Genomic DNA, 20,043 nt, shown 5'->3' on the forward strand with positions numbered 1-20,043 from the left:
TGGGCTCAGTAGTTGTGGTTCGTGGGCTCTAGAGTGCAGGTTCAGTAGTTGTGGCACACAAGCTTAGTTGCTCCTCAGCATGTGGGATCTTCCCAGACCAGGGATTGAACCCGTGTCCCCTGCAATGGCAGGCAGATTCTTAATCCCTGTGCCACCAGGGAGGTCCCACTATACTACTTCTTAACTAACCCCGTCAATAGGAATCAGTCCAAAGAACTGTCTCTATCTCAGTTTTCTCGTCTGTGGAATAGGGATAATGGTATCTTTCCCCATAAAGCAATGAAGAAGATTCAGGCAGATACTTCATATAAACGGCTCAGCACAATGCCTGGAACATTAAAAAAAAAAAAAAAAAAGCTTAATAAATGTCAGGTCTTTCAACATTAAATGCAACAACATTCACATTATAGGGGTCCCAGAAGGAGAAGAGAGAAAGGACCCAAGAAAATATTTGAAGAGATTATAGTCGAAAACTTCCCTAACATGGGAAAGGAAATAGCCCCCCAAGTCCAGGAAGCACAGAGAGTCCCAGGCAGAATAAACCCAAGGAGAAACACGCCGAGACACATAGTAATCAAATTGACGAAAATTAAAGACAAGAAAAATTATTGAAAGCAACAAGGGAAAAACAACAAATAACATACAAGGGAACTCCCATAAGGTTAACAGCTGATTTCTCAGCAGAAAATTCTACAAGCCAGAAGGGAGTGGCACGATATATTTAAAGTGATGAAAGGGAAGAACCTACAACCAAGATTACTCTACCTGGCAAGGATCTCATTCAGATTCGATGGAGAAATCAAAAGCTTTACAGACAAGCAAAACCTAAGAGAATTCAGCACCACCAAACCAGGTATACAACAAATGCTAAAGGAACTTCTCTAAGTGGGAAACACAAGAGAAGAAAAGGACCTACAAAATCAAACCCATAACAATTAAGAAAATGGTAATAGGAACATGCATATCGATATTTACCTTAAACGTGAATGGATTAAATGTTCCAACCAAAAGACACAGGCTCGCTGAATGGATACAAAAACAAGACCCATATATATGCTGTCTACAAGAGACCCGCTTAAGACCTCGGAACACATACAGACTGAAAGTGAGGGGATGGAAAAAGATATTCCATGCAAATGGAAATCAAAAGAAAGCTGGAGTAGCAATTTTTTTTTTTAATTTCAGCTAATTTTTTTTTAATGATTATTCTATTTTTATTTATTTATTTTTTTTATTTATGGCTCTGTTGGGTCTTCGTTTCTGTCCAAGGGCTTTCTCTAGTTGTGGCAAGCGGGGGCCACTCTTCATTACGGTGCACGGGCCTCTCACTATCGCGGCCTCTCTTGTTGCGGAGCACAGGCTCCAGATGCGCAGGCTCAGTAATTGTGGCTCACGGGCCCAGCCGCTCCGCGGCATGTGGGCTCTTCCCAGACCAGGGCTCGAACCCGTGTCCCCTGCATTGGCAGGCAGATTCTCAACCACTGGAGTAGCAATTCTTATTTCAGACAAAATAGACTTCAAAATAAAGACTATTACAAGAGACAAAGAAGGATGCCTACATAATGATCAAGGGGTCAATCCAAGAAGAAGATATAACAATTGTAAGTATTTATGCACCCAACATAGGAGCACCTCAATACATAAGGCAAATGCTAACAGCCATAAAAGGGGAAATTGACAGTAACACAATCATAGTTGGGGACTTTAACACCCCACTTTCACCAATGGACAGATCATCCAAAATGAAAATAAATAAGGAAACACAAGCTTTAAATGACACATTAAACAAGATGGACTTAATTGATATTTATAGGACATTCCATCCAAAAACAACAGAATACACTTTCTTCTCAAGTATACATGGAACATTCTCCAGGATATAGATCACACCTTGGGTCACAAATCAAGCCTCAGTAAATTTAAGAAAATTGAAATCATATCAAGCATCTTTTCCAACCACAACGCTATGAGATTAGAAATCAATTACACGGAAAAAAACGTAAAAAACACAAACACATGTAGGCTAAACAATACGTTACTCAATAAGTAAGAGATCACTGAAGAAATCAAAAAATACCTAGACAGTTTATGAAAATTCATTCAGCTTGTAATATTCATTATAGACTTGGAATATGGGTGCATTACTGTGTCTATACACAAAGTTTTTTTAACTTGATGAAAATAATTACTTTCAAGTTGCAAAAAAAACCTAGAGACAAATTACAACAAAAACATGATGATCCAAAACCTATGGGATGCAGCAAAAGCAGTTCTAAGAGGGAAGTTATAGCAATACAAGCCTACCACAAGAAACAAGAAACATCTCAAATAAACAAGTTAACCTTACACCTAAAGGAACTAGAGAAAGAAGAACAAACAAAACCCAAAGTTAATAGAAGGAAAGAAATCATAAAGATCAGAGCAGAAATAAATGAAATAGAAACAAAGAAGATAATAGAAAGATCAATAAAACTAAAAGTTGGTTCTTTGAGAAGTTAAACAAAATTGATAAACCTTTAGCCAGACTCATCAAGAAAAAGAGGGAGGGCTTCCCTGGTGGCGCAGTGGTTGAGAATCTGCCTGCCAATGCAGGGGACACGGGTTCGAGCCCTGGTCTGGGAAGATCCCACATGCCACGGAGCGACTAGGCCCGTGAGCCACAACTACTGAGCCTGCGCGTCTGGAGCCTGTGCTCCGCAACAAGAGAGGCCGCGATGGTGAGAGGCCCGCGCACCGCGATGAAGAGTGGCCCCCACTTGCCGCAAGTAGAGAAAGCCCTCGCACAGAAACGAAGACCTAACACAGCCATAAATAAATAAATAAATAAATAAATAAATAAATAAATAAATAAATAAATAAATAAATAAATAAAATTAAAAAAAAAAAGAAAAAGAGGGAGAGGACTCAAATCAATAAAATTAGAAATGAAAAAGGAGAAGTTACAATGGACACCGCAGAAATACGAAGCATCATAAGAGACTACTACAAGCAACTCTATGCCAATAAAATGGACAACCTGGAAGAAATGGACAAATTCTTAGAAAGGATAACCTTCCAAGACTGAACCAGAAACAAATAGAAAATATCAACAGACCAATCACAAGTAATGAAATTGAAACTGTGATTAAAAATCTTTCAACAAACAAAAGTCCAGGACCAGATGGCTTCACAGGTGAATTCTATCAAATATTTAGAGGGCTTCCCTGGTGGCACAGTGGTTAAGAATCCACCTGCCAATACAGGGGACATGGGTTCAAGCCCTAGTCTGGAAGATCCCACATGCTGCAGAGCAACTAAGCCTGTGCACCACAACTACTGAGCCAGTGTTCTAGAGCCCACGAGCCACAACTACTGAAGCCCATGGGCCTAGAGCCCGTGCTCTGCAACAAGAGAAGCCACCACAGTGAGAAGCCTGTGCACCACAGTGAAGAGTAATCCCCGCTTGCTGCAACTAGAGAAAGCCCATGTGCAGCAACGAATTCCCAATGCAGCCAAAAATAAAATAAACAAAAATAAATTTATATAAAAAAAAAGAAACACATTTAGAGAAGAGCTAACACCCATCCTTCTCAAACTCTTCTAAAAATTACCAGAGGAAGGAACACTCCCAAACTCATTCTGTGAGGCGACCATCGCCCTGATACCAAAACCAAAGATACTACAGATAAACAAAATTACAGACCAATATCACTGATGAATATAGATGCAAAAATCCTCAACAAAATACTAGCAAACAGAATCCAACATCACATTAAGAGGATCATACACCATGATCAAGTGGGATTTATCCCAGGGATGCAACGATTCTTCAATATATGCAAATCTATCAATGTTATACACCATATTAACAAGTTGAAGAATAAAAACCATATGATCATCTCAATAGATGCAGAAAAAGCTTTTGACAAAATTCAACACCCATTTATGATAAAAACTCTCCAGAAAGTGGGCACAGAGGGAACCTACCTCAACATAATAAAGGCTACATGGGACAAACCCACAGCAAACATCATTCTCAACGGTGAAAAACTGAAAGCATTTCCTCTAAGATCAGGAACAAGACAAGGATGTCCACTCTTGCCACTATTATTCAACATAGTTTTGGAAGTCCTAGCCACGGCAATCAGAGAATAAAAAGAAATAAAAAGATTCCAAATTGGAAAAGAAGAAGTAAAACTGTCACTGTTTGCAGATGACATGATACTATACATAGAGAATCCTAAATATGCCACCAGAAAACTACTAGAGCTAATCAATGAATTTGGTAAAGTTGCAGGATACAAAATTCATGCACAGAAATCTCTTGCATTCCTATACACTAACAACGAAAGATCAGAAAGAGAAATTAAGGAAACAATCCCATTCACCATTGCAACAAAAAGAATAAAATACCTAGGAATAAACCTACCTAAGGAGGTAAAAGACCTGTACTCAGAAAACTATAAGACACTGATGAAAGAAATCAAAGATGACACAAACAGATGGAGAGATATACCATGTTCTTGGATTGGAAGAATCAATATTGTGAAAATGACTATACTACCCAAAGCAATCTACAGATTTAATGCAATCCCTATCAAATTACCAGTGGCATTTTTTACAAAACTAGAACAAAAAAATTTTAAATTTGTATGGAAACACAAAAGAACCCGAAAAGCCAAAGGAGTCTTGAGGGAAAAAAACAGAGCTGGAGGAATCAGACTCCCTGACTTCAGACTGTACTACAAAGCTACAGTAATCAAGACAATATGGTACTGGTACAAAAACAGAAATATAGACTAATGGAACAGGATAGAAAGCCCAGAGCTAAACCCACGCACCTATGGTCAACTAATCTATGACAAAGGAGGCAAGGGTATACAGTGGAGAAAAGATAGTCTCTTCAATAAGTGGTGCTGGGAAAACTGGACAGCTACATGTAAAAGAATGAAATTAGAACACTCCCTAATACCATAGACAAATATAAACTCAAAATGGATTAGAGACCTAAATGTAAGACCGGATACTATAAAACTCTTAGAGGAAAACATAGGAAGAACATTCTTTGACATAAATCACAGCAAGATCTTTTTTGATCCACCTCCTAGAGTAATGGAAGTAAAAACAAAAATAAAGAAATGGGACCTAATGAAACTTAAAAGCTTTTGCAAAGCAAAGGAAACTACAAACAAAGCGAAAAGACAACCCTCAGAATGGGAGAAAATATTTGCAAATGAATCAATGGACAAAAGATTAATCTCCAAAATTTACAAGCAGCTCATGCAGCTCAATATCAAAAAAACAAACAACCCAATCAAAAAATGGGCAGAAGACCTAAATAGACATTTCTCCAAAGAAGACATACAGATGGGCAAGAAGCACATGAAAAGCAGCTCAACATCACTAATTATTAGAGAAATGCAAATCAAAACTACAATGATGTATCACCATACACCAGTTAGAATGGGCATCATTAGAAAATCTACAAACAACAAATGCTGGAGAGGGTGTGGAGAAAAGGGAACCCTCTTGCGCTGTTGGTGGGAATGTAAATTGATACAGCCACTATGGAGAACAGTATGGAGGTTCCTCAAAAAACTAAAAATAGAACTACCATACGATCCTACAATCCCACTACTGGGCATATACCCTGAGAAAACCATGATTCAAAAAGAGTCATGTACCACAATGTTCATTGCAGCTCTGTTTACAATAGCCAGGTCATGGAAGCAACCTAAAGGCCCATCGACAGATGAATGGATAAAGAAGATGTGGTACATATATACAATGGAATATTACTCAGCCATAAAAAGGAGCGAAATTGGAGTCATTTGTAGAGACATGGATGGATCTAGAGACTGTCATACAGAGTGAAGTCAGAAAGAGAAAAACAAATACTGTACATTAACGCATATATGGGGAACCTAGAAAAATGGTACAGATGAACCGGTTTGCAGGGTAGAAAGAGAGACACAGATGTAGAGAACAAACGTATGGACACCAAGGGGGGAAAGCGGCGGTGGGGTGGGGGTGGTGGTGTGATGAACTGGGAGATTGGGATTGACATGTATACACTAATATGTATAAAATAGATAACTAATAAGAACCAGCTGCATAAAAAATAAATAAAATAAAATTCAAAAAAAAATGTTTTAATTCTGGAAAAAAAAATGGCAGGTCTTTCACTACTTCTTGTCCACTCAGTCCATTCACCAGACCCAGAAAGCAACTCCCTCGCTTTCCCTGGCTTCCTGAAGTGTAACCTTCTTGCTGATTATCTGTGACCCTTGCTCTCTGCCACCCATAGGACCCAGCAAAGCCAACCTCGGCCCTAGTCATTCAATTTATGGCCCCTGAGTCATCCTCTAGGTTGAATGGTCCAAGCAGGTATGCTTGGAATTCTCAGGAAACCAATCAAATTCCTGTTTATGAGTGTTCATTGGAACACTAATGACCATAAAAAACAGCCGAGAGGCTAGGATAGACCTGACCCATTTTTTTTTCCAGAAGACTTTCCCAAATTCCTTTGGCAGACACACCCAGTCCTTCTCCCTATTAATACTAACCCCAGGCCATCCTATTTGCCTTGTTTTAACCTGCCTAGTCTCATCTCCAGAATAGATTATTTTACCCTTGGTTTTAAAGAAGCACTTCCTAGGACCTCCCTAACAATCCTAAACCCCTTAAAATTTAACATCCAGTGGATTGCCATCTCCCACATGGTCAAGGCCAGAATTCTCAGCTCACCTTCAAGATTCTCCAACATCTGACCTCAACGTGTACCATGATCTTTTATGCAACTTCTACTTACTTCATACTTGAGTGATTATTCTCTATAAGAGTGCTCACCCACCTTCTTGGTTTTTCCCAAGTTCGACAAATACTTGTTGGACTTTAGACAAGACCTTTCCCTCTCTGTATAATCTGGTAGAAATTTCAGGTGCCTTGAGGCAGAGGTTAAGATTTGGTTAAATAGCCCAGTTTAACACAAGAGAGTGGGATTGAGCCTTAGTGAACTGGACAGTATCTGGCCTGTATAAAGACATTCAAATTTAAAATGATTATGAACGAAGTGGTAGCCAGACAGAAAACACCTGTAGGCCTGGGACCTTCAGAAAATCTTTGCTATCAATTCTTTAATAATACAACCCCAATTCCAAATGAAAGTGTACACACACTTTCAATATATTAATAAATAATAGTAGTGTCTTATCAATATAAGTTTATTTTCTGATTTTGAACATCGTTTTGGGAATTCCCTGGCAGGCCAGTGGTTAGGACTATGGGCTTTCACTGCCGAGGGCCCAGGTTCAATCCCTGGTTCGAGGGCTAAGATCCTGCAAGCTACTTGGAGTGGCCAAAATAAATAAATAAATAAACATTGTTTCATGTGTTTGTTAAAACCAGTCAATGAGAAGAATAGGCATTGATGATCACAAAAACTTGAAACTGAAACTGGAGTTTGGATGACAATTGCAGACTTGAATCAGCCTCAGCAGCCAATCCATTGAACAATATATATTTTTTATGCCATAATATTGAGAAAATACCAATTTACGGATATGTAGTTGAAGCTAGGCGCAATTTTTAAACAGCTCTCTTTGAAACACAGAGTATTTTGCAGTTAACCAGAGAATAAAGGAGAGGTTTGATTCCAAGGTCTACACACACAAAAAAGTTAACCTGATAGTTGACCACTGATATTTATAGACTTTTCTTTCTCAGAAATAGAAACTCTGATTTTTAACTGGGTGTGTGACAAACAGAATTTTAAAAACTGAATTTCCCAGACTCCTTTGCAGGTAGTTGTGGCCATATAACTAAGTTCTGGCCAAAAGAATATACATAGTAGTGTCATATGCAATTTCTGGGAAATGTCTTGCTGACAGAATGCAATTGGGGTGGGTGGACCTTAAGCAGCCATTTTGGAACATGAGGTTTAAAGCCAACGTTGAGTGTGGCAGAGCAGCAAAATAGAGTGAATCCAGGTCTTTCATGATCATGAAGCCAAAATCCCAGCCCTTGATAACTTACCTCCAAATTTTGTTTATATGAGAGCAAAACAAATTTCTGCATTGTTTAAGACATTGCTGTTTTGGGTTTGGTTTTCTGATACTTACAGCTGAAACTGTGATATGGAAAACTAAACTGATGATGGCCTTGAATGGGTTAAAATTTGTTACCTAACACTTATAAGTGTGCCTGTTGTTCCTTAAGATTTTCAAATGAGTCTAATATCTAAAACAGCTGAAAGGTAGCAGAATATGCCACTCCAAAATATGCCAACATGGCATGGGTGGCATATTCGGCTGCCCTTCACGACGATTCTCAAACTTTTGGTCTCAGGACCCCATTATTGTCTTTAAAATTGTTGTGAGGGGGACTTCCCTGGTGGCGCAGTGGTTAAGAATCTGCCTGCCAGTGCAGGGGACATGGGTTCGATCCCTGGTCCAGGAAGATCCCACATGCCGCAGAGCAACCACATGTCCGTGTGCCACAACTACTCAGCTTGCACTCTAGAGCCTATGAGCCACAACTACTGAGCCCACGTGCCACAGCTACTGAAGCCCGCATGCCTAGAGCCTGTGCTCCGCAACAAGAGAAGCCACTGCAATGAGAAGCCCACGCACCGCAACGAAGAGTAGCCCTCACTCGCAGCAACTAGAGAAAGCCTGCACGCAGCAAGGAAGACCCAACGCAGTCAAAAATAAATAAATTAATTAAATTATTAAAAAAAAAATTGTTGTGAGGGAGTTCCCTGGTGGCCTATTAGTTAGGATTCTGTGCTCTCACTGCTGTGGCTCAGGTTCAATCCCTGGTCAGGGAACAAAGATCCCACAAGCTGCACAGCACGGCCAAAAAAAAAAAAAAAAAAAAGTGGTGTGACTTCAAAGAATTTTTATTTAGTCAGTTATATCTATCAATATTCACTGTGTTAGAAATTAACACTAAGATCTTTTTAAAACACAAGAATATACAAACACACAACCCATTAGGTATCAGGGCAATGACAACATCATATGTCATGTCATGTAACCTCTGAAAAAACTCTACTGGATGCTTGGGAGAGAATGCGAGTAAAAAAGGCAAATAACATCTTCGTGTACTATGAACCTATAGTTTGGAACTTGCGGACCTTAAAGGGACCCCCAGGACCCTGGGGCCACACTTTGAGAACCAGTGATCTAAAACATGAAATTTTAATCAAATATTTGGGGCGGCTGGACACAACTTCAGTGATTTCAGAATCTCAGAACACAATGATGCTTAAGATTCAGCAGTAGATATTTGTTGGGGTTTTGAGGGGCCACCAGCACCCATTTCCCCTTCTTTGGGAAACATGTCTTGATTTCCCTCTCAGGCAATAATACCCTCTCCTGCACGCTCAGCCCAGCTTAGAAAAAGAGCCTGTGACTAGGCTAAGCCATCCCATGCTCCATGGCCACAGTGACCCTTTCAAGGAGGAACATGAGGTGGAAGGCAGGCCTGCAGCAAAGGATCTGGCCTTTCCTCCTGGGCTGGACTAGGAGTGGATGTGAGATCCAGAGTAGCAGCAGCCTTCCTGAGATCACATGAGGAGGCCTGTGTGAGCATGAAACCAACATGAGAGAGACAGAGACAGAGACGGAGACCGGTCCTGGGACGTTGGTCGAAGCCCCTAAACCAGCCCGAGGCAGACACTGCTATTTGTCTGCTCTTCTGCTTAATCTGCAGACCCTCCGTTTTGCTCAGGGAGCTCTCTGTCCACGTCCAGCCAACATACTGAGCTTCCTAGACCTCCTTGCTGTGCAGGGAGGCCGTGTGACATGTTTCTGGTCAATGACTTGTAGGCCGAAGTCCGTGCCTGGAAGCTTCTGAGGAAGCTTGTGAAAGGAAGGAGACTTTGCCCTTTGTCCTTTTCTTCTCAGATTGCAGGCATGAGACTAAAAGGAGGGCAGCAGGGGAGTGAAAGGCACCAGGAAGGCTGACGGGAGGAACGGGTTGCTTTGCAGAGAGAGATCAATGTGTTTGGAATCAAAGCTTCTGTGACACACAGCAGCCTGCACTCCCTACGTGATATATAGCCCTGCTCCTGGCCTTTTTGTTTACAGGAGCCAATCAAGTCCCTTTGGGGCTTATGCTGCTTTGGGTTAGGTATTGTCACTTTCTTTCTTTCTTTTTTTTTTTTTTAATTAATTTTTATTGGAGTACAGTTGCTTTACAATGTTGTGTTAGTTTCTGCTGTACAGCAAAGTGAATCAGCTATACGTATACATATATCCCGTTTTTTGGATTTCTTTCCCATTTAGGTCACCATGGAGAACTGAGTAGAGTTCCCTGTGCTATATAGTAGGTTCTCATTAGTTATCTATTTTATGGGTGTTCTGTCACTTTCAAGAGAAGAATTCAGATTTCTAGCTCTGAGGAGATCTTGTGTTTACTCAAGCAGGCGGCTAAGCTTTTCTCACATCTCTGAGACAAGGTGAGCCCCAGTCATAGCTTTAAGAGAAAGGAGATGAAATTCATTACATGGCAGAGGAGAATCACCCTACGGCTTCAGAGAAACAGCAAAGCAGGATGAGAAAGGAAGAAAGTCACAGGAGAGGGCAAAGAGGAGCCTTAAGGAGAGCAGAAAACGTGTTCTGGCTTTAGAAAGGAGCCGAAAGAGTGTCTGGGGCCACTGTCTGGGTCACACGCGTAATTCTGATGACTCTACAGCCAAGTTATGTATGAGAGGCTCCTCCAATTTTTAGCAAACTGCAGTTGGCCCTTACGCTTCTGAGGCATGTGAAGAACTGCATTCTTTCGGGGGCTGGGCCTCTCTCTTCTGGATTTTTCCTCTCTCCTGGGGAGGGTCAGGGAGAAGATGGAGAGAGAATATGAATTCATGTGAGCGTGCACAAACTTTAGAGTCAGAAAATCTGAATCGAAGTCCTAAGTCTGCACCAAATTGCTGGGGATCTTGAGGAATGTATTTCATTTCTCTGGGACTCAGTTTCTTCCCATGTAAAACGGTCATGGTAATAGTCATCTCATAGAGTTGTTGCAAGGATTAGATGAGCCAGTAAAATATAATATGAAAGAATTACATAAGGAGTAGCCATTGGGGGAAACCAGGTAGAGGGTACGTGGGATCTCTGCGTACTTTTGCTACTACCTCTTCAGCTTCTTGTGAATCTGTGATGATTTCAAAATTAAAAGTTCTAAAAAAAATTTTTTTTTAATTAATAGGAAGGAAGGAAAAGACGAAAATCTACCAGTCCTGGGTGTCAGGTTTTGTAGAGTTTCCTAACGGTTGGGCAGTAGCAGCGAGGAGATGAGAGAATTTGATGGGGACGGGAATGGATTAATTCATTAGCTTAATTAATTAGATCCCTTATAATGCTCCTAGAGATATAAAAGTAAAGATTATAGAGCTTTTAAATGACTGGTGACGGTGGGACTTTGTTTTCTTCGATTGTGGCTCTGCCCAGACTGGGCTGCGCGAAGCTTTGGGATTTTCCGGGGTTATGCTCTCACAGAGGCAGGTCAGCTATGTTGATCCCCTTTCACTGCTCTGGCCCTGCTACCCTCGCAACAGGCTGCCCAGCAGTCCCACCCCTCACAGCATTCCTCTCAGAAATGTGGTCAGAATCAGGACAAAAACAATACCTTGGCCCCTGAGTCTTTCTAGAACCTTCTCTAAGATACCAAGTCTCTCAGGCTCATGACCTCACCCCATCTCTCCTCCGTCTCTGGAATAGATTAAAAGCCTCTGGTGCTGGAGGACATTACATTAGCATGTAATGTGCTTAGCTCAGAGCCTGGCACATAGAAAGTGTACGTTAAACTCAAGCTATTACAGTTAATGGAAAGCATCAGGACAAGTCAGTACATGGCCCAGCCCTGCTGTAAGTTGCTGGTGACTTCCAATAAATCTCTCCGCCTCTCTGGATCAGTTCTTCCTCCTCTGAAAAAATGAAAGAGTTGAACCAAAGATAGCCCCCTCTACTCTAAAGATCACTGAAACCCTTGAGGGAAAGTCTAAGCCACTCCCTGCAAAGAAGCTGCCATGGCTTCGTTAACACTGAGTTATCAATGCCTCAGTAAACTATACCTCCTCTAGGGAACACCCAGCCCAAGAGGGAAGGCTGCTGAATGACAGAGAGCTTTTCAAGATATTTGGCTGGGGCTGTGCTGACTCAGAAGAAACAAACAGTACAATTCTCAGTCCTGAAGGTAACAAGAAGTCCCCTGCCAGTCCCCAGAGAGAAAGCCCGCTGTAAGCTCATGAAACAGGGCAGGGCTTTCATAGATTTCTAGAATGTCAATACTGGAAAATCTCTTAGGGAGTTTCTAGTTCAGGGGTTTTCAAGCCACATTCTGTGAGTGCTTCTGCAGTTCCACAAACTATTAATATTCATCTCCTCTTGTATACCTCAAGCTGTATTTAAAACTGTGACCAAAAAAAAAGCAAAGACACCAATATCAGTCGTATCAGTCACCCATTAGATGTCAACACATCAGAAATGAAAATCCATTAGAATGTTGTGCCAGATTCTGTTCGTTGTCCCCTAAATCTACCCTTCCGTTTTCTCTTTGTGGTGGAAACTACAGTTGGGTGGGTCCATGGCCACCCAGATTAAAGACTACATTTCCCAGCCTCCCTTGCAGCTAGGTAAGGCCATGTAATGAAGTTTTGGTCAGTGGGATGCAAGTAATGGTTGTGAGAGCTACTTCTGGGTGTTTTTTTAGAGTGAAAAGGTATGCTTTTCTTCTTCCCTCTTCTCACTGGCTCTGATTTGGACATGATGGTGGAACTCAGTCGGCCACCTTGGACTTTGAATTGGAAGTCTCATGTTGAAGATGGTGGGCAAAAATAGAGAAGGAATCTTGCGTCTTTGATGATCACTGTATTCTTACTTACTTACATTAAGTGCCTGGACTGTTTACTCCCACACTTCATTTACATGAAAGAGACATAAACCTCTGTCATATTTAAGTCACTTTTATGTTGGAGTTTCTGCCTTTTGCAGCTAAACCTAATTCACACATTTGTGTTCTCAGCGATTGACTTTACAATGCATTAGTAATACAATATTTGTATAGTTTACTTAATGATTCTAAGGAAAACACCAGTTGTAACTATCACTCATGTCAAGAAACAGAATTTTGCAGCCACACAGAAGACCTCCGTGTGCCCTGACTCAATCACAACTACCTCTTTGCTCCTAAAAGCGCCTCTATCCTGACTTTTATAGTAAACACTTCCATGTTGTAATGATGTAATATTACCTTAAAAACATTTTGGTTAAAAACCACTTTTATCTGTAGTATATGGGATAAAGTTTAAGACTTTGTTTGACCAAAGTCTTCCTCTGGTCAAAAGTTAGAAAATAACAGAAAGGGGCTTCCCTGGTGGCGCAGTGGTTAAGAATCTGCCTGCCAGTGCAGGGGACATGGGTTCGAGCCCTGGTCCAGGAAGATCCCACATGTAGCGGAGCAACTAAGCCCTTGTACCACAACTACTGAGCCTGTGCTCTAGAGCCTGCGAGCCACAACTACTGAAGCCCACATGACACAACTACTGAAGCCCGTGCACCTAGAGCCTGTGCTCCACAACAAGAGAAGCCACCGCAAGGAGAAGCCTGCGCACCTCAACGAAGAGTAGCCCCCACTCGGCGCAACTAGAGAAAACCCATGTACAGCAATGAAGACCCAACGCAGCCAAAAAATAAATCAATAAACAAGCAAACAAATAAATAAATTAAATAAATCTATTAAAAAAAAAAAAAGAAAAAGAAAATAACTGAAAGAGTTTGACCACCTCATTTTCCAGAGGGAGAATGTGAGGCTTCTCGGGAAAGGACTTTCTAGTATCAATCAGCAAATCAGTGGCAGGGTGAACTAAGACCCGGGTTTCGCTGAAGCCTTACCATTTCATTTTTCCAGTTCTTTCTAGGGGAAGGGACCTTCAATACAAGGTACCAGCCTTACCTAAATACTCAAGGATGGAAAAGATTTGCAAACACGGCCTGTCTAGTACAGGGCATTTCATCATCCACCTGCACCAAACTTGGGTCTTTCCACAGAGATCTCAGAGTAGAGAGGCTGCCAGTGTTTCTTCCCAGATGGCTATGCATTGTAACCTAAAAGGATGCATCTGCAAAGAGGGAGTCATAGACACAGAGCCACACAACGGGGATGCTAATTGGATGAAGTGATCTTCTCAGCATTTCTCAGAACCCAGTGTGGGGCATCTCTCCTGTGGTGCCGTGTGCACCCACCCTGATACACAGAGACCCTCAGACAGCACTGTGGTTAAGTATGAGGCTGAGTCTCTGAGACCAAGAGAAGTGAGATGCAGACATGCAGGCTGGAGCAAACCTGAGCTCTTCTGCCATATTCACTCAACTGTTATGACCTGCATGGGGCTACTCCCAAGTCAGAATTCCAGGAGAATCCCTCATGCTCATGAAGGCCAATTATGTTATATTGTGAAAGGTGCCCATTGGGCTTTCATGTAGGACCTGGCAGCGTCCAAGATCTCACATTGGCCAGATTCCACAGCCCTCTCTCTCCTAGATTCTTGGACGTTTAAGGGTAGGCCTGTTGGCTTCTGCCTTATCCTATGGATTAAAATTAGCAATCAACATTTAGCAAAGTTGTTATTATATATTCCGTGATTGGGGTAGGGTTGTGTTCTGAGGACTCAAAGTTTGGGAAACAATGCACACTTTCTCCACTTTTGGAAAATTCATGAAGTATGATATTAGCATATTGAAGGCTCTGTGAATTCCCACAGTAGAGAATTTTGCTTGATTTTGACTGACCTAGCATTTCCCAAACTTTTTCAACTTTTGGATCTTGTGTTTCACTAACACCATTCTGCCTAGAACAGTTTGGCAAGTGATGCTGAGACCCTTTGATGGGTAAAGGATGCATTAACACACATGTATCACATATACAACATGGCTGGAAAACCACCTTTCTGGCCCAGGTAGCCCATCTTTCTGGAAAAGTACTGAATTATCCCATACTCTGTAAAAACCCATCCCTAATAGACCCAAGAAGCAGTTGTGGAACTGACCTAAACCTGCCCAGTCTGGGGTGAGTTCCCGGGGGAAAGCTGCCTTGGCCGCACAGCCTGGCACCTGGCTTGTTGTACCAAGATCCCTGGCCAGCCGGCAGCCACCCAGTGTGTGTCTGGGCTTGTTTTTCCTTCCTCTCCCTGCTCTTCTTAGAACACGGCTGAATGGCTCCAGTCTCTCGGCCCTTCTCCCAGCCAACACTGGCCCCCTCCAAGTCTGGCCAACTCCTCTCCCACCGCCTTGATACACACCCCCTCCAAGCTGGGAACCACAGCACTGGGCTGTTTTTCTCCCTCCTGCACCCCAGGAAGCCTCCCCTTTGCCTGGGCTTCCTTCCAGGGGCCTTGGCTGCCAACCCATTTTAAACTCATCCTCAGCCCAGTCACCTGAAGAAAAAGAGGCTCACAGGAGACCCAAGATGAAAGAGTGTTTAATCCTGTGGCTTTTTGAGTTTTGTTTTTAGCGGGAAACTTTATTTTCAAAACAAATTATTGTGAAGAATTTACCAGTTTATAGAACAGATAAATAAGGACATTTGTGGCAGACTTGTTTATTCCGGCAAAACACGGGAAAGAAATGAAATGACCATTGGTAGGGAATGGGTTTAATAAGATTATGGTGAAGTCATACAATGGAATATTATGCAGCCACCTAACAGCATGAGGCAATTCCCAGCAATAATCACAAAAGTCCTAGGAAAATCCTTACTTTATATGGCAACTATTTGGTTAATAACTTAATTTTAGAGCAAAAATGAAGATTACTACTCACATTGTTATAAGGCACCAACTCCTATTCAAACTTGTCTGATATTTTTATAGTACTTAAATATGATGACCAAACATCCCAGTTCACCCAGAACTGAGGGGTTTCCCAGGACACCGGACTTTAAGTGGTAAAACTGAAAAAAAATCTCAGGCAAGGAGGTGAGTTGTTCACCCTATACTTAGCACAAATTAAGACTATTTTCGAAAGAATAAGATAATTACGAATTTTAGCCCCCAGTATATTCACAAATGAAATTGAACCAGTATTTGCACTATAAATAGGAGGACAAAACTATGTGGATTGATATGAAACATGCAATCATTTCAAGATGTTGTGAAATGTATGAAAAAAAAAAAAAGCCGAAGTACAAAAAACACCGTGCTAAGTATGTTCCCATGTTGTATGTGTTCTCTCTGTTGTTTTTCCTAAAGGTCAGGGTAGGAGAGCAGTAAGGGGTGTGTCCGTATAATATAAAAATGAAGTTTGTGACTTCTTGTCTATTTGTGTACCCCATTGCAAGAAAATGGCTGGACTGATTCATACCAAATTTTGAGAATATATTTGGGATGGTCTGACTTAAAATATAGTTTGTTTGGCATATGAAAATTTTATTCTAGGGGTCCTGGGGAGATAAGCAGTCATTCTCCAGAGAAGCCGACTCTAGTTAAATAAGAGAGGCCCACATAGTCACCAACTGGAAAAGATGCACCAGATGGGTTTGGGTCCACTGACAGAGAAAACAAAGAGTGGTTTCCAGTGAATGTCCAAAATAAAGGGTCACAAGGTAGACTCTTCAAATGGAAGGCCTCGGTGTACAAGCTGCTTCCCACATGGGGGATGGAATCAGGTGTCCATGTGTGTAAGGACGGTTAACGATTCTTCTGAGCGGAGCCGCTCTTTTGGATCTTAAAGCTTACATTTGCAGACTATTTCCAAAACATGATTATGAAATTGATAATAATCAGTGTCCCTGAGGAGAACCACAGATCTAAGATAAACTGGATGTTTATTTTTCATTGTGTATCCTTTTGAACTGTTGGCAGTATTTTCCATGTTTGTATATCAAATCTTTTTTCTTTTAATTTATGAGATACTTCAAGCATACAAAGAAGGTATAGAGGATATTAAAGTTAGTATCTTTGTATGTAACTGCTGGCTTTGACGAATCTTGATGTTTTGCCATATATGGTTGTATTGAGAAACCTACAGCTCTCGTCCTATGTCTTTCTCCTTTACTGTCACACAGAACACTCTGACACTTCTGGTCACCAAATGTGTACGTGTTTTCCCCACAGCAAGCAATTCTGTGACACCGGCTGGGCGTCCTACAATTTAACTCAATTCTGACACTCCCTACATGGAGATAGCATCAGATCCCACAGGTTAAGGACTCAGTCCCAAGACACTCCCCCTACTCAGATGTCAGTTGCAAGTAGTAAGTCCCCAGGTCACACCCAACTTCTGACTTGGCTACAAATAGGAGGTTCCCATGACCTCCTCCCATTTGGATTTGATTATTTGATAAAACAGCTCACAGAACTCAAGGGCACCCTTACTTACGTTTACCAGTTTACTAAAGGAAATGGTAAAAGATACACTTGAACAGCCAGATGAAGAGATACATAGGGGTGAGGTCTGGGAGGGTTCCAGGTGCAAGAGCAAGGTTCTGTCCCCATGGAATTGGGGTGTAGCACCCTCCTGGTACATGGATGTGTTTATCAACCTGAAAGTTCTTTGAACCCCAATTCTTTTGGATTTTCTACATAGACAATCATGTCATCAGCAAACAAAGAGTTGGTTTTTTTTTAAACAAAGACAGTTTTATTTCTTCCTTCACAATCTGTATACCTTTTATTTCCTTTTCTTGCCTTATTGTATTACAAGAACTTCCAGTAAAATGTTGAAAAGCAGTGGTGAGAGGGGACATCCTTGCCTTGTGCCCGATGTTAGTGAGACAGCGTTGAGTTTCTCACTATTAAGTATGATGTTAGCTCTACATTTTTTTGTAGATATTCTTTATCAAGTGAGGATACTGAGAGTTTTTAGTCATGAATGACTGTTGGATTTTGTCAAATGTTTTTTGTGCATCTATTGTTATGATCAAGTGAGTTTTCTTTTTTAGCCTATTGATGTGAAAGATTACATTAATTGATTTTCGAATGTTGAAGCAGCCTTGCATACCTATAATGGTATAAAATTCTTTTTACACATTGTTGGATTTGATCTCCTAATATTTTGTTGAGGATTTTATGTCTATGTTCATAAGGTCTATGGTTTTGTTTTCTTACAGAGTCTTTGTCTGGTTTTGGTATTAGGGTAATGCTGGCCTCATAGTATGAGTTAGGAAATATTTCTTCTGTTTCTATCCCCTGAGCGAGATTGCAGAGAATTGGTATATTTTCTTCCTTACGTTTGGTAGAACACGTAGTTAATCTTAACAAATAAGAGGATCAGTCTTGATAGAAAGGTGCTAGGGGCCTGGAGCCCTACCATCTACTCCTCTTTCCCCTGACATACCTGTAGGAACCTTAGGTTTCCATAGAATACAGTTTGAAATCACTGATCTAGACTATGGATTGATAAAATTTCTCTATAAGGGGCAAGATAGCAAACATTTTAGGCTTCACGGGCCATATGGTCCCTGTTGCAACTATTCAACTCAGCCATTGTAGTGCAGAAGCAGCCACAGATAATACATACATTTGAGATGAAGATGTGTCTATGAACTATTTAGTGAAAGAAGCAGGTTACAAAACATCAATACTAGTAAAATGGTTAAATCGCTTATTGAGTGCTTACTACACATCAGCCACTGTGCTAAATGATTTATGTGGATTACCTTGTTTAATTTTCAGAACTACCCTACAATATAAAGGCAATGATCTCCAATTCACTGATGGGGAAACAGAGATCTAGGTGTGTTAAATAACTTGCCAGTAACATATGGAGCGGGGATTTAAACCCATGCAGTCTAACTCCAGAGCCTGAGCTTTGAAATGCTACAGTATATTGCCTTTTATATTTACTTACATATATTTACATAAGCCTAAAAAGGATCCGGAAGGAAATACACCAGAACGTTAAGTGGACTCTCTTTGTCATGTAGAGATTATAATAGGGGGAGTGATTTATACATAAGATTGTTTCACTTTTTTCTAATTATTCTGTATCATCATCATAAGTTAGATATTTCCACTAGTAATATAACAATACCACCAAATGAGGCAGAAGGACTTTTTCTTTCTAAAGATCCGTCCAGTTCTAACATTCTGGAATTCCTCGAGGCCTCTGCCATCTCCAGAGTTTGGTCGGAGGAAGAGGCCCAGGCCTGGGGTGATAGTGGGAAGGTCTGGAGAGCTTGTCTCTCTGCCCTGGAGGGCACTTGAAGCTCTTAGAGATTCCAGGCTGCTGCACCAGCCTCTAGCCTTCCACCTCTCCCTCTAGCCCTTCCTACCATCTCAATGGCTTTTCTGGTCTCTCTAATTACCAGGAACATGGAGGGAACCACAGCTTCTGTTTAGACCAAGAAAAGGAGTTAGATACTCACAAACGGCGGCCTCAGAGAGGATGATTTCCAAATTGGACCCTGGGAGGGGCAGTGACTGAGCAGGATAGGGGCCAGGTCTGATTTGGGGGTGCGGCCTGACCAGGCGGCCTCAGTCTCCTTTTATGGAGCCATCGGATTCAGGGACACGCTCCCCAAAGTGTAAAAGTGAGTGCCAGCACTGACCCGGCACGTGCCACATGCACACGCGCACGCTAGGTGCTTTATGGGCCTTACCTGTGAAGAAGGTGCCATCCAGGGCGGAGCCACAGTTCCCCGATGAGGACAGATTGCGTAACCTGCCCAGGTTCCCCTGTGTGAGGACCTCGTGCTCTCCGGACTCAGCCCAGCTCCTTCCGTGCTGCGCAGGGAACCGTGTGAACGGGCCTAGGAGTGGTGGGAGCCCAGGGCTGCCTGGCCTTATGGTGTTTTCTCGGCTTCCACTATCAAAAGGGCATCAACTTCCCTGGCGGTCCCGTGGTTAAGACTCCGCGCTTCCACTGCAGGGGGAGCTAGTTCCATCCCTGGTTGGGGGACTAAGATCCTGCATGCCGTGAGGTACGACCAAAAAAAAGGGGGAGGAGGGGCATCAACGAAGAGGCTAGTGACCAGGTGGTCTGATAACTCCAGCTCCGTCCCTGAGGAAGTGGTGGGCCAGGGAGCGGGGTAGGGATGGGAAGGGGAGAGCGAGTTCTACCTCTG

The sequence above is a fragment of the Balaenoptera ricei genome, chromosome 3 (assembly GCF_028023285.1).
Source record: "Balaenoptera ricei isolate mBalRic1 chromosome 3, mBalRic1.hap2, whole genome shotgun sequence".
Classification (NCBI taxonomy): Eukaryota; Metazoa; Chordata; class Mammalia; order Artiodactyla; family Balaenopteridae; genus Balaenoptera; species Balaenoptera ricei.